Genomic DNA, 13664 nt, shown 5'->3' on the forward strand with positions numbered 1-13664 from the left:
CCCGATGGAGCGCGCAACCTCTGGTGAAACATCTGGTGATCATTAGCGACCTTTCAAAGCGTTAAGGGAGTGTCGCGCAGCAGAATGTGATCAGTGGTAGATTCAGATAAACAGTGCGCATTGTAGTCTACGATAAACACTTCAAAGAAATAGGAAAAGCACATTTTCCAGTATGGAAATTAAAGTTCTGTAGAGGTCAAAGTCTCTGCACGCGTGTTTGTGCATGTGGTCTTGCATGTCAACTCCATAAACACAGATACAGAGAGATCCTCTAGTGTACTGTGTCTTCCACTCTGAAGTGCACCTAGATCTGTATGTATGCTGACCAGCAAACTCTCTAAACATATACTTTTACACACACTCAGGTACAAATACCGCCGTGGTCACGCTATCTGCACTTCGCAAAGGTTCGGTCTACGCTGAAAGCTAAATTGCGCGCCTACAGTTTGTATTACGGTAACTAATGTGAAACGACGTAGGGGGTAAAGTTTCTGAAAATCTAAGACATCTCCATCTTAATTAAACATATCTTACTGAGATCATATCTTACTATATTGCATCGAAAGAAAATGTGTTAAATGTAGAAGAGAAAAGTCTATAAAAACTTTCAAATCTTCCCAGTTAATTTTTTTTTCCAGTCGAATCCACTATAATTTATAAAGATCACTTTCTTAGCTACTCATACGATTTCTTTGTTTCTACTGTGAGTAGGTTGAGAAATTTATAACACTAAAATTGTGCATATAGCGAATCATTTCACTAGAGTATATTTAAAGCATATACAATAAAAAACACAAATCAAATTATTATCAATTCACTCTTCTATATTCTTTTCACAATATGATGTGAAAATACTGCTTTTATTAGGGGAATTTGTAGTAAAGGGATGGCAAAATCCTGTGAAATGTCTGTTCAGTTCACTAAATATCACTACTTGAAGCTCTATAAAATACAAATGTTAAATTGTTATCCGATCACTCCACTCTTTAAATCCATTTTTTCATGTAACCACGGTATGACTTTCAGTTCTTTGTAATGTAGGAATTTGGTGTAATATAGTGGCAAATTCCTTTTAAATGTCTATTCAATTCTGTATACACAACTTTTGAAGCTCTATAAAGTAATTCATCCAAAGTGTTATCAAATTACTCCACTAAATTCTTGAAATTCTTGAAAATCTTGTGTACCTTTGGTATGACTTTCAGTCATTTTTACTGTAAGGTTTAGGAGTAATATGATGGCATGTTAAATGTCTAAGTGTTTCACTATATATATATATATATATATATATATATATATATATATATATATATATATATATATATATAAATTGTCTGGTTATATACATGCAACTTAAGAAAGTCTATAAAATAAACAAATCAAATGATCACATCAAGTTCAAGTTTCAAGTTCAAGTTTGGTTTATTTGTCACATACATAGTCATACACAGTACAACACGCAGTGAAATGGTGGAGAGTGCTCTGTCCAAACTGAGGAAGAGAACCAGGGGTGCATAGAGAAAAAAAATATATATACAGATAAATATATATTCTATGTATGTACAAAAATATATTAACAATGTATGTACAATATATGTATATTATGATTATATACACAATGTACAATGTATATGGTTGAGTATATATGTACACAATCTACAGAATGTACAGATCCATTGTATAGTACCATATCTACATCACACTACTATATTCTTGAAGAACACTTTCACTCATAGACAGTGTATATCTTTCTATGATTTTTACTATAGACATCTGGAGTAATGTGATGGCAAAATCATGCAAAAAAAAAAAGTCCATTTAATTAGGCTAATAGAACAAACAATAGATGGATGAGGTTGGACAGCATGGATCTAACAGAGCTATTTTAGCAGTATACACAATGAAATAGACTATATGAAGGGTATGCGGAAACTATTGATTAGCAGACCTTCATCCACAATCACAGACAAGAAATTAGTTAACCCGCATTCAAATATTGCGAAATGATGCCTGCTATCACAATTGGAAATGGACTAAATTAAGGGTAAATATCACAGCATAGACCAAACACCTACTACATCTGAGAAATAATGTAATGTGCACATGCAAAATATGACCTGGTCTCTCATCCACATTAGTGGCAAGGTACCATCAGAAACTATGCTTGCAGATATAGATGCAGCAATAAGCACAACAACCTGTATAACTGAAAGCAACAAACTGCTATATGCCACTGCAGTATTCATGCTCGAGACCTTAGGCCATAAAATACAAGACACAGGCCACTCACACCAAGATATAGATCAACTCAGAAGTAAGTCAGAAAGATTACAGAGCTCCAGAATGGCATAAAGATTAAAGATGGACCCTGGCTACAGAAGAAATACAATGGGCAGCTCATTATTGAAGCTATACAGTCTGTTAAACAAAGGTTATCAGCAATGGCATCAAGACTGCAGAGATATACAAAAGAAGCAGCAGCCAAAAGAGTAAATGCCTTCCTTACCAATGAACCAATCAAAGCATACTTTCATTTGCAGTGCATCATAATCATGACTGTGGATCCACCCAGAGCTGAAAAATAACAGTACAGAAAGAGTATATTGGAGAATGAATCATCACATAACACTGGTGCTCCATGGTTAACAGAGCTCAAAGCAGAGCGCCACAGTCTCCCAGAGCAGGAAACAGTCAGATTTACAAAAGCAGATATCCAAGAGAGGGACAAAACATGAAGAACATGGTAGCACATGGCCCCCACCATGATCCATGCCTACAGACTAAAGAAAATTATAGTACTACATGACTGACTAGCAGAACAAATGAACTACCTGCTCCCACCTGGGCTGGATAAAGTACCCCTACAGGGGCCAAACACCATCCTCTACAGACCATGTCCACAACAGGGAAGTTCTTATTAGGAATACTAGCCACCAAGTTGAATGACAACACCAGAGGCTCAAAGCACCACCTACTGGCAGACCAACATAAGTGTGGCCTGGATTTACTACAAGAAAGCATACAATTCAATGACACACACCTGAATGCTTGAATGCTTAGCACTGTACAAAGTCTATAAGACCATAAGGGACTTCATCCGGAATTCAGTGAAAGACTGGAGAATTGCCCAGATCACCATAAAGTGTGATATATAGCAAAGAGATGAAGTGACCTCACTGCTGTTCTGCATAGGCTTGAATCCTCTCAACCAGATCAACAATGAATGGGTACAGGTACAGATTCAGGAGTAGGAATACTGTCAGCCACCTCCTGTATATGGATGAGATATCTTGTTTTACAAAGTAAACAGTTGTTAGTAGGATTTGATACATATGCACACACATCCACCTTCAATAATCCTACCAGCTTGGTGAGCAAAGTATAGCAAAGTATAGTACTGTCATTCTGTGCTATTCTGTTCAAGGCCTTCTCTGCATCCAATGACAGAATAGCATTGGCAGGATTTGTCAGATTTGTCCAGATTTGTCAAAGAGTATGTTAAGCACTCTTCTTGTTTTGTGAAAGCCCTGCCTTACCTGTACAAATCCATTCTGACCAGGATGCACAATTTTTGGTAAAATTGGTTCCAACATAATAGCTAATACTTTACATAGAATTTTAAGGTCATTAAGAAGAGAGGTTGGACTAGAAGATCCATATTGACTTGGTCTGGACTTTAATAGTAGTGTAACTGTTTCAGTGCTGAGTGAGGAAAGAAGGGATCTGCCATCAAATGCTTTTGGTACATATTGACAATGTGATGTTAGACTTAATATGTATATATTTCTTTTAGGGTTCCATCAGGACCAAAACATTTTCCTCCTTTTATTCTGGTTATAGTTTAAGGGAGTTCCAATTCCTTATGAATCTAGTGTAAAACTCAAGGGAGTACTCTGCTGTGGAACTGTTTAAGTAAAACATTCTAATAAGTTTAATTTGTGTTTGATAAAAATACTTGTTACCAAAGGCAGGAAAGGAGAGAGAAAAATAAAAGATGAATGAAACTGACCTTGATTGGACTAAAGAAGCAAATTTGATGGAGATTAATGATCAAAAAGAAAGTTAGTTAGTGGGCATTGTTTAAGCCAGATAGTGAATTTAATTATATAGGTGTGTTACTCATACTAGGCATAAACTGAGAAATTTCCCTTTCATCATCTTTTATGACATTTTTTCCTTTTGTCTTAGAAATCCACTAAGTAGTCAATTTAGCAAGAATGAAAGAGGCTTCAGGTTTTCACTCATTTAATGCTTATTAAATGTTTGAAATAATCTTAAAGAGTCATGCAGAAGGGTCCACACACAAGATGTATGAGTGAGAGACAGAAAGTAGACTGAGATTGAGAATCCAGAGAAAAACATGGAGCAAAAAGATCCAGTGAGAGAGTTTACCTATTCCTTCCACAAGTTACAGGGATAATTTAGGTGATAAAGACAGTGGGCCCAGATGAGTAAAGATGAATAACTACCCACAAGACAGCTATGGTACACAGAACAGGCATTTCAGTACTGCTGGTTTGAAATAAAAAATAGCTGGCTAGATCACTCTATGAGTCAAAATGCACCTTTCTGCTTTCCATGTACAGTGTTTGGCAAAAACAAAAGAACTGAAAAAAGCCTTGTTTATATTCGGAAAGCATGAATTGATACAAACCCACAATGACAGTGTAATAGCATGGCAGAGCTACCAGGCAATTGGCAGTCATGGAAATGTTGCTCAGATTATAGCGTCTGCACATACAAGCAAGATAACAGCGGGGAGGGAAACTCTTAGATGAATGGTTGCAGTCACTTCAATGCTAGAAATACAGAGACTCCCTTTTTGTGGCAATGATGAAACTGATGAAAGTATAAACAGATGCCATTTCTTTGCATGTATAGAACTTCTGAAGGAATTTGACCCTTTCTTTTAAAAGTACAATCCTGCATCAAATACTTACATGTGTTTCTCCAAGAATGATCTATGACAAGTTATTGCTGTGTGAAAGGACTTTTAGCACAATGTGCTGGCTGTACTCCTGGTTATATTAAACAATGGGCCAGAAGAGGCTTCACAGTCTTGCAGCCATATCATTTACATTTACGGCACTTAGCTGACGTTTTTATCCAAAGCAACTTACAATTATGACTGAGTACAACTTGAGCAATTGAGGGTTAAGGGCCTTGCTCAGTCGCCCAACAATGGCAAGTTGGCAGTGGTGGGGCTTGAACCAGCAACCTTCCGAATATCAACTCAGAGCAAAACACTAAGTCATCACAAAGTCATATATAGATTGGGTTTGATGTTTCCACTGACAAAGTAGTCATCTGGGGATGGAGTGAACATTTAATTTTTAATATTTCCTTGTGTGAAAATAAATAAAATTTACATTGAAAAACTATTTTTTCTGCCCTCAAATATCTTGTTCTACAAATTCAGTCATGCATGTTATTAAATATGAATGCAACTACAGACGAGATGAACAATTGATTGTACTAATCTGTATTCTCATTATTTGAGTAATGTATGTAGGACCTGCTACTGCTAGTAAAATTGTTTGTATCCTTGCTTAATCTGTATCTCATTAGTGGATGGATAGTAGTTAAGTCATATAAGAGCTGTTGCTGCTATGAGGCAATTTCTCCAAATAGTTTTTAATTATATGCCAGTTTCACAATGCTGACCTTTTTGGGTCATTTATAAATTTCTCCTAGTGGACTTACTTCTAGAGTCAAAGTTTAGCCCCCCCCCCCCCATTGTTACAGAAACTTATATTGGTATTTTGGAGAGACACATGCTGCCATCAAGATGATATCTTTTCCCTGGAACTCCATGCCTATTTTGACAGGACAATGTCAGGCCTCATTGTGCATGAGTTACAACAGCGTGGCTTCGTAGACATAGTGAGTGTGCTTGACTGGCCTACTGGAAGTCCAGATCTGTCTCTTATTGAAAATGTATGGAGAATTATGAAGAGGATAATCAAACCACGGCCACCACAGACTGTTAAACAGCTTTATATAGCAAGAATTAGACAAAATTCCACTTGCAAAACTAGAACAATTAATATCTACAGTTAACAAATGTTTAAAAAGTGTAATTTAAAATTTTCAAGGACTGAATATGGAAGTTTATGGTTAAGATGTTTCATGTAAGGCTATTTAGCTAGCTTGCTAACTAATTAACTTGCTAACGTTAAATGTCAGATATTTTGCTAGGTAAGTTGTATTTTTGTGATGAAATGAAAAGTTTCATTCCAGAACACAGTTGATGAAAATAAAGGCACGCATCCAAGATGGCAGCTCCCATGTCAGCCATATCAGTGGCTTCAAAATTTCACAATGGGAGTCAGTGGGGACATACTGTCCAATGTCTATACAGTCAGTGTTTCTGTTGCACTGTTTGACAGTGGAGAAGTGAAGGATTTTGGTTCCTATGTAGCATTCCAACACATACACCAACTCAGGGCAGACGTTTGAAATTTCAGTAGCTGTCCAGTCATCTTCATCATTATCATCTTCCTCATCCTTAAAAAAAAGATACCAAAAAATCCCCCCAATGTTCTTCATGCTATGAGAGCCCATCCAATTTCCTTGAAACATGGCCTACAGTCAGTTCATTAGACTCTGACGCATTTGCTAGGACATATCTGATTTTTGAGACAAAAGCTGACATCCTTTGTGAATATTTTCATGCTCACGGTTATCTGCAGCAGTGACATGATCCTGTGCTAGAGAAGGTACATGCTGAATACAAGCAGAAGGGGGTATCTATGAACAACAGGTCTATTTCATGCATTTTTAAATTCACATACAGTACCTCTAGTCAGGACATCAAAAAGATTATCAATAATCACTGGCACAATTTACAAAGCGATAACCAATTGTCACATCTATTTAAAGACCCTCCTCTTTGTGTTTTCTCCAAAGGCAAAAGCCACGAAAGACAAACTGGTACACACAGACACATATATTTCCATTACTTCTACCACCCTTTCGAATGCCTAAGGCAATTTTGTATGCTATAATTGTACTTGTTCCCATTTTATTAAATGTAAATCTTTTACACATCCTGTGACATTAAAAACATATAATATCAGACATTTTCGCAGCTCCACATAAGTGGTTTATGTCATCATGTGTCCTTGACCTCTTCAATATATAGGAAAGACTAACTGAGCATAATTATTGAACACATCAGCACGGTTTGCAGATTAGACCACACTTTTCCTGTGGTCTGCCATTTTGAATCCACCAAACACTCCATTTCTGATTTATGCATCTTTGGTATCAAGAGGGTTGGGGTACAAAGAAGAGGGTGAGACCAAGATAAAAGACAGAGGGAAATTCTTTGGCTTTATGAATTGGCTTCCATGTTTCCTATGGGGATGGATGAAGACCTTAATCTAAATTGTTTACCAAAAGAGGGTACATCGCCATTTCCTAATACATTTTCAATTGCTTCTTGTTTATCGTTACATAGAATTTCATTTTCTCCTTGATTATATATATTTATTTTCTTTTGCTGTTGCTGTCTCTTTAAGACAATAATTGCACATCCTTTACTGGTTCAGCCTATCTGTTTAGCCTATAAATGGTGAGCAGGGTGCAAGATTGTTTCCCATGAGCACTGACAACAGCTTGTAAGATGAAATGTTTGCGCTTGTTTCACTTTTTGTCATCAAACCATGATAATTGAATAAAACTGAACAAAACTTCTGTTGGATTCTCCTGATCCTTTTTGGGTAGTGGGTGGGCTACATTCCTTATTTTTGTGGACATTCTACTATTTGTTCATGCACCTACAGCAAATATTTTCATTTTTCTGTTCTTGGACTGAGCGCAACTACACACCTTTTTCTTTGCCTTTTAATTAGCACAAACATTTAACAAGTACAGCCATTGAATTTGCACACTGCTTTTCCTTGCTAGTATGGGTATTTTTTTCATGTTTTTTTACTCTTTTAAATGTAAAGGTCAAAACATATAACACTAACCTCTGGAATTTTACTTGCCAAGATGTCTGTCCATGTTTTTTCTTTTGCATCAAACTACCACCACCAAAATACTTGAATAGAGGACAAATAGTAAACAAAAGTAAAGAAGAAAATATAGAAAGAAGAAAAAGAAATGACAAGGAGAAACTTGATGTGAAAATGAATGAATGACGTATGGGCTACATGAATGAATGTAGCCCATCTGCTTCAATGATCAATGGATTGTGCATTCAGAGATGCTCTTCTGCATACCTCTGTTGTAATGAGTATTTATTGGAGTTACTGTTCTTCCACATCTGTGTGGCTAACTTGCTTTTAAATACTAGCACAGGTCATTTTCTACTGGTAGCTCTGGTAGTATTGAAAACAGAGAAACCTAAATAAACTGGCTCTGACTACAGATGTGACACTTGAAAGTAACACCACGGCAAGTTTACTAAGTGTATACATTAGAAACACTGCTTTGAGGTGTGGTTCAAATGCAAATGTCATATGATCACACATAAACGAGACTTCAGAACATGTCAGTGTGCCAATAAAGCCTGATGTTTCAAACTATGACTGACACAGACAAGGCCAATTGTCTGATTCCAGAATAGCCCACCTACAAATTCCTAGAAAGTTTCAAATTTGTCCAAGCACATCACAATTCAAGGGTTCTTATGAGAGGAGAGACAGAAGAGACAGAAGCGACAGGGTAAAATCAACTTTGAAAATGAAGAAGCGTAACATAATGGAAGGATCATGTAAGAGAGGCCATTCTGTGGTGTGGAATAATTTCCAGACCGAATCTCCATCAAACGTATGATGCAATAACTATGATAGGCTGCTTTCCTATGTCAATATGTCAATAATACACCATCTGTGCTTTTATATGTCAATAATACATCATCTGTGTTTTCATGTGTCAATAATACATAATCTGTGTTTCACCATTTGAGGCACATAAATACTAAGATTTTTGTACCATCTTAACCATCTAAACAAGGTATAAAATAACAACTTTGACATAACACTATACCAAAATAAATATTTGTACTAAACTAAACTAATATGGATTCATACATATTCCAGATCTAATACAGTCTAACACATACTAAAATAATTTCCAAATGTAACAAATATACTTACGTGTACTGGTGTAAAATTGGTCAGGCCTCTTTTGCAAATTTTTACATCAGAACCAAATGAACTGAGAGCTTTAGCTCTTTTTACACACAAATAATAAATTGTGCTTGATCATTTCTATTTGATAGCCACTGACTAATGGGATGAGTAGAATAGTACAACCAAATAACGTTGAATGTGTCATTTTAATTCTGTTATTTTTGAAAGGGAGACAAAAGCAACTGGATGAAGCTTTGGTTGACATGGTGGTCAAGGACTTGCAGCCCTTTACCACTGCTGAAGATTGACCCAACCTACATTCTTCCAAGCAGGAAGCAGGAACTTGCTACCATTGAAATCCATGGTTACTACCAAATACATTGAGGCCAACGAGAAAAGCCGAGGTGAACAAAGCAGAATTTGTCAACTTGACATCTAATATGTGGAACTCCATCAGAATTGATGGATATTTAAGTGTGACATGCCACTTTGTGGCAAATGAATAGCTACTGTTTTTCTTGGAGTCACCAAATTTGCAAACAAGCTACACATCCATGCACATAATGCAGGCAAAAAGCACTAATGGCAGACTGGGAATTGCTAAAACTTACACTGCTTGGTAAATGACAAACATTACTGCAAGTGCCTAACTGCTGTGTTTGTCATGTTCCATGTTTTGCACATACAATGAACCTTGTGGTAAAGAAGGCACTGGATCAGACACCTGAACTGAAAAGAATCAGGCAAAAATGTTGAAGAATTGTTTTACTCATCTGGTCCAGTAATAGTGAAAATAACAAACTTTTTGACATGTGGGGCTAATTGGCAAACCACCACTTAAGTGACACAAGACATAAAAGCAAGGAGGAATGGTAAATATGACATACTTCAGCAATTCTACGATCAACGTAAGTCAGTTGCTGTTGCCCTGTACAATGTGAAAGTGGATATTGTCCCACTAACTAGTGTGGAATACAATGTAATTCATGACACTAGTTCAACACTAGTTGAAAGGCCAAGACAGGTACATTTTTTAATATTTTGGTCAACATAACACAACAATGTTCAATCTTCTTGTATTTATTAGGTATGAATCTAAACAAAGGCCTACACTCAAGATGAATACACGAGGGTCTATTCAAGTGTTGGTCTTGGCCACTGTCCTTGGATTTGACAATCCAAGCAATGTCAAGGAGGCTGAGCGACAACTCATATTAGAGTGCGCATCTCTCATGTTCTTGTCATCATCAGACATGGATTGCGAGACATTCCATGGTGGGTATTTAAGTATATAATATAGGTTGCTATTTCATTTTGATATGCATTTTATATTTAAAATCTAATATGGATTAAAAAATTAATACAGGACAAGTGTAACATAATTAAACCGAGGGCAAATCCCAGATCGTGAAGTCTGTCGTGAAATGTGATGGTGAAGAACGTTCAAAAGATTGATGGGGCGTGAAATGGTACAATGGTCATCAAAATATTTAAATGAAGTCTAACCACTCTTCATATTTTAAAATAATTACTCACAGTAATCAATAATTTGAGTCAGAAAATTAATTAAATCATCTAGGCACAGTTCTAGGAACATTCGTGTTCCAGATTCGGCCAATGTTCTGATGTTTAACTCTGGTTTACCCATAGACTGTACATGTAAACCTTATTGAAAGCAGGTTATCTTCACAGTGAATGTTTCCGTACGAACTAACCTACACTTATTCCATGTTTTTGGCATGGAAAACCCAGAGTTACCAAGAATGATATCTCTGCAGACCAGAGCCAGCTCTAAATGGTCACTAGAACTCCAAATGGGCAGTACAACTCCAAATAGGTGGGACTGGATGCAAAAAGGTTGGACATTACACCAAGGGGCATAGCCAGCATGTGCTAGCATATCACGTTAGTGGATTATAGCGAACTTCAGCCTGTTCAGTGTGTTTGGCAGGCATCATACGAGTTGTAAGTAGTGAGTGAAATTGCATGTGGTTTAGCATAACTAACGACTAAACATCTAAAATAGTTTATTAATGTCAGCTGTGTATATAGTGTGTAAAGTACGATCAATATTCTGTTTTTTTTTTAGTTAACTGTGTTAATTTTAGGCTAGCAGTAATATTGATCTGGAATGTAGCTGATTTAGCACACTTGAAAATTGTACAAAGTTAGTTTTTAATGTTTGTTGTTGTTGTCATCTTTATGGGGATGTCTCGCATAATTTCTTATTAAAAGTCATGTCAAAGATCGACTCAAGCAGGTCACTACATGAATGTATTACAATCACACCTTCAGTGGAATATAGCCAAATGCCCATTTAGATATGTGTGTGTGTGCTTGCATGTACAACATCTTATTCTTTATCAGCTATCTCTTCAATAGGTTCTATGACTGTGCCACGGCAGCTCCTCTCCTCCTTCCTCCAATAACTCCTATGGTATGCATAGGTATGCTCTCGCGCTGACCTTGTTGGTGAATAGGAAATATTCATACTCCCGTGATAAAGTATGATCTAGACTGATCAAAATTTGACTCCTAAGGCACTAATTCGGATTTAGTATTTATTTCTCATTTTAATCTGGGTTATGACTGAGATGATCAAAATCTGATTATAACTCTGATTATAACTCTAATCTTTACTCTCCGATACAGAAGCCAGCATTTGCATATGCTATTGGTAGACAGAAATTGGATGCTGTTCTGTGGGCATATGACAGAGATTTACAATTACATTTATGACATTTAGCAGATGCTCTTATCCAGAGTGACTTACAAAAGTGCTTTGTCATTTTATCAAGTTCAAGTTCAAGTTTGGTTTATTCGTCACATACATAGCCATACACAGTATAACTCACAGTGAAATGGTGGAGAGTGCTCTGTCCAAACTGAGGAAAAGAAAACAGGGGTGCATAGAGAAATATAGATATTCTCTATATGTGAAATATATATATATGCAAGATAAATATATATATTCTATGTATGTACAAAATATATTAACAATGTACGTACAATATATGTATATTATGATTATATACACAATGTACAATGTATATGGTTGGGTATATATATACACAATCTACAGAATGTACAGATCCATTTCGTATAATAACATATCTACAGTTGTTGTGTAACAAGGTAATTGAATATAAATATATATATATATATATATACACAGATGTACAGATATACAGTTATGTTACATGGTGGTGGTGGTCCCCACAGTTTATCAGTTTCCCTGATTCAGGGCCAGAATGGCCTGTGGGAAGAAGCTCCTCTTCAGCCTCTCTGTCTTGGTCTTCAGGGAGCGAAAGCGCCTCCCTGACCTCAACAGAGAGAAGAGTCTATTGTTGGGATGGGTGGGGTCCTTCACAATTCTCCTGGCCTTGGTTTGGCACCGCTTGTAGTAGATGGTCTGCAGGTCAGGAAGTTCCGTGTGAGTGATGCGCTCTGCTGAACGCACTACCCTTTGGAGTGCTTGTCTGTCCTGCTTGGTGCTATTCCCAAACCAGACTGTGATGTTCCCTGTGAGGATGCTCTCGATAGTGCAGGTGTAGAAGTTCCGCAGTACTTTGGAGGGCAGTCTCTTAGGCGTCTGAGGTGGTAAAGACGCTGACGAGCCTTCTTTGCCAGGGAGTTGGTATGGCGGGACCAGGACAGGTCCTGCGAGATGTGAACACCAAGGTACCTGAAACTATCTACTCTCTCCACCGTGGTTCCACTGATCCTCACAGGTTGGTAGTGCCGCTCCTGCTTCTTGCTGCAATCCACGATCAGCTCCTTTGTCTTACTGACGTTTAGGAGGAGATTATTTTCCTGGCGCCAGTTTTCCAGGTGTTTAATCTCCTCCAGGTAGGCCCTCTCGTCGTTGTCCGAGATCAGACCCATGACAACGGTGTTGTCAGCAAACTTGACAATGATGGTGGAGCTGGAAGTGGCTGTGCAGTCGTAGGTGTACAGTGAGTAGAGCAGGGGGCTTAGGACACAACCCTGAGGAGCTCCAGTGCTGAGAGTGAGGGTGGATGAGGCGCAGTTGTCCACCCGTACTGACTGTGGTCTGTCTGTTAGGAAGTTGGAGATCCAGTCACACAGGGATGTATGCAGTCCTAGATCCCCCAACTTAGTAGTGAGTAGGGAGGGGATGATAGTGTTAAATGTTGAACTGTAGTCGACAAATAGCATTTTAACATAATTTCCCCTCCCTTCGTCCAGGTGAGTCAGTGTAATCATTGAATACATGCAAGTACAGTACAGAAAGTTAGCATTCAACATACCAGTGAACTAGAATACTGTAGAATACAGGGATCAGAGACACAGACACAGGGCACGGTGTCCCTCACCACACATCACCAGAGCTTTTGTTTCAGACTGTTCTCTATATCTTGATATACAATTTAAGAAATATTAATCTACATTATTTATTTATTTATTTTTTACTACATTGCTACATCTTTGTATTTAAAGCAGTTTATATTTGTTGTCTGTTTCTTGTTCTAATAACTGAGTAATTGTATCGTTGGTTTATGATGCCAACTCCGAGTTAACAGTTCCGGGTAACTCAATGGTCATGTGCCTCCCAGCTTA

This window comes from Electrophorus electricus, chromosome 19 (genome assembly GCF_013358815.1).
Source record: "Electrophorus electricus isolate fEleEle1 chromosome 19, fEleEle1.pri, whole genome shotgun sequence".
Taxonomy (NCBI): domain Eukaryota; kingdom Metazoa; phylum Chordata; class Actinopteri; order Gymnotiformes; family Gymnotidae; genus Electrophorus; species Electrophorus electricus.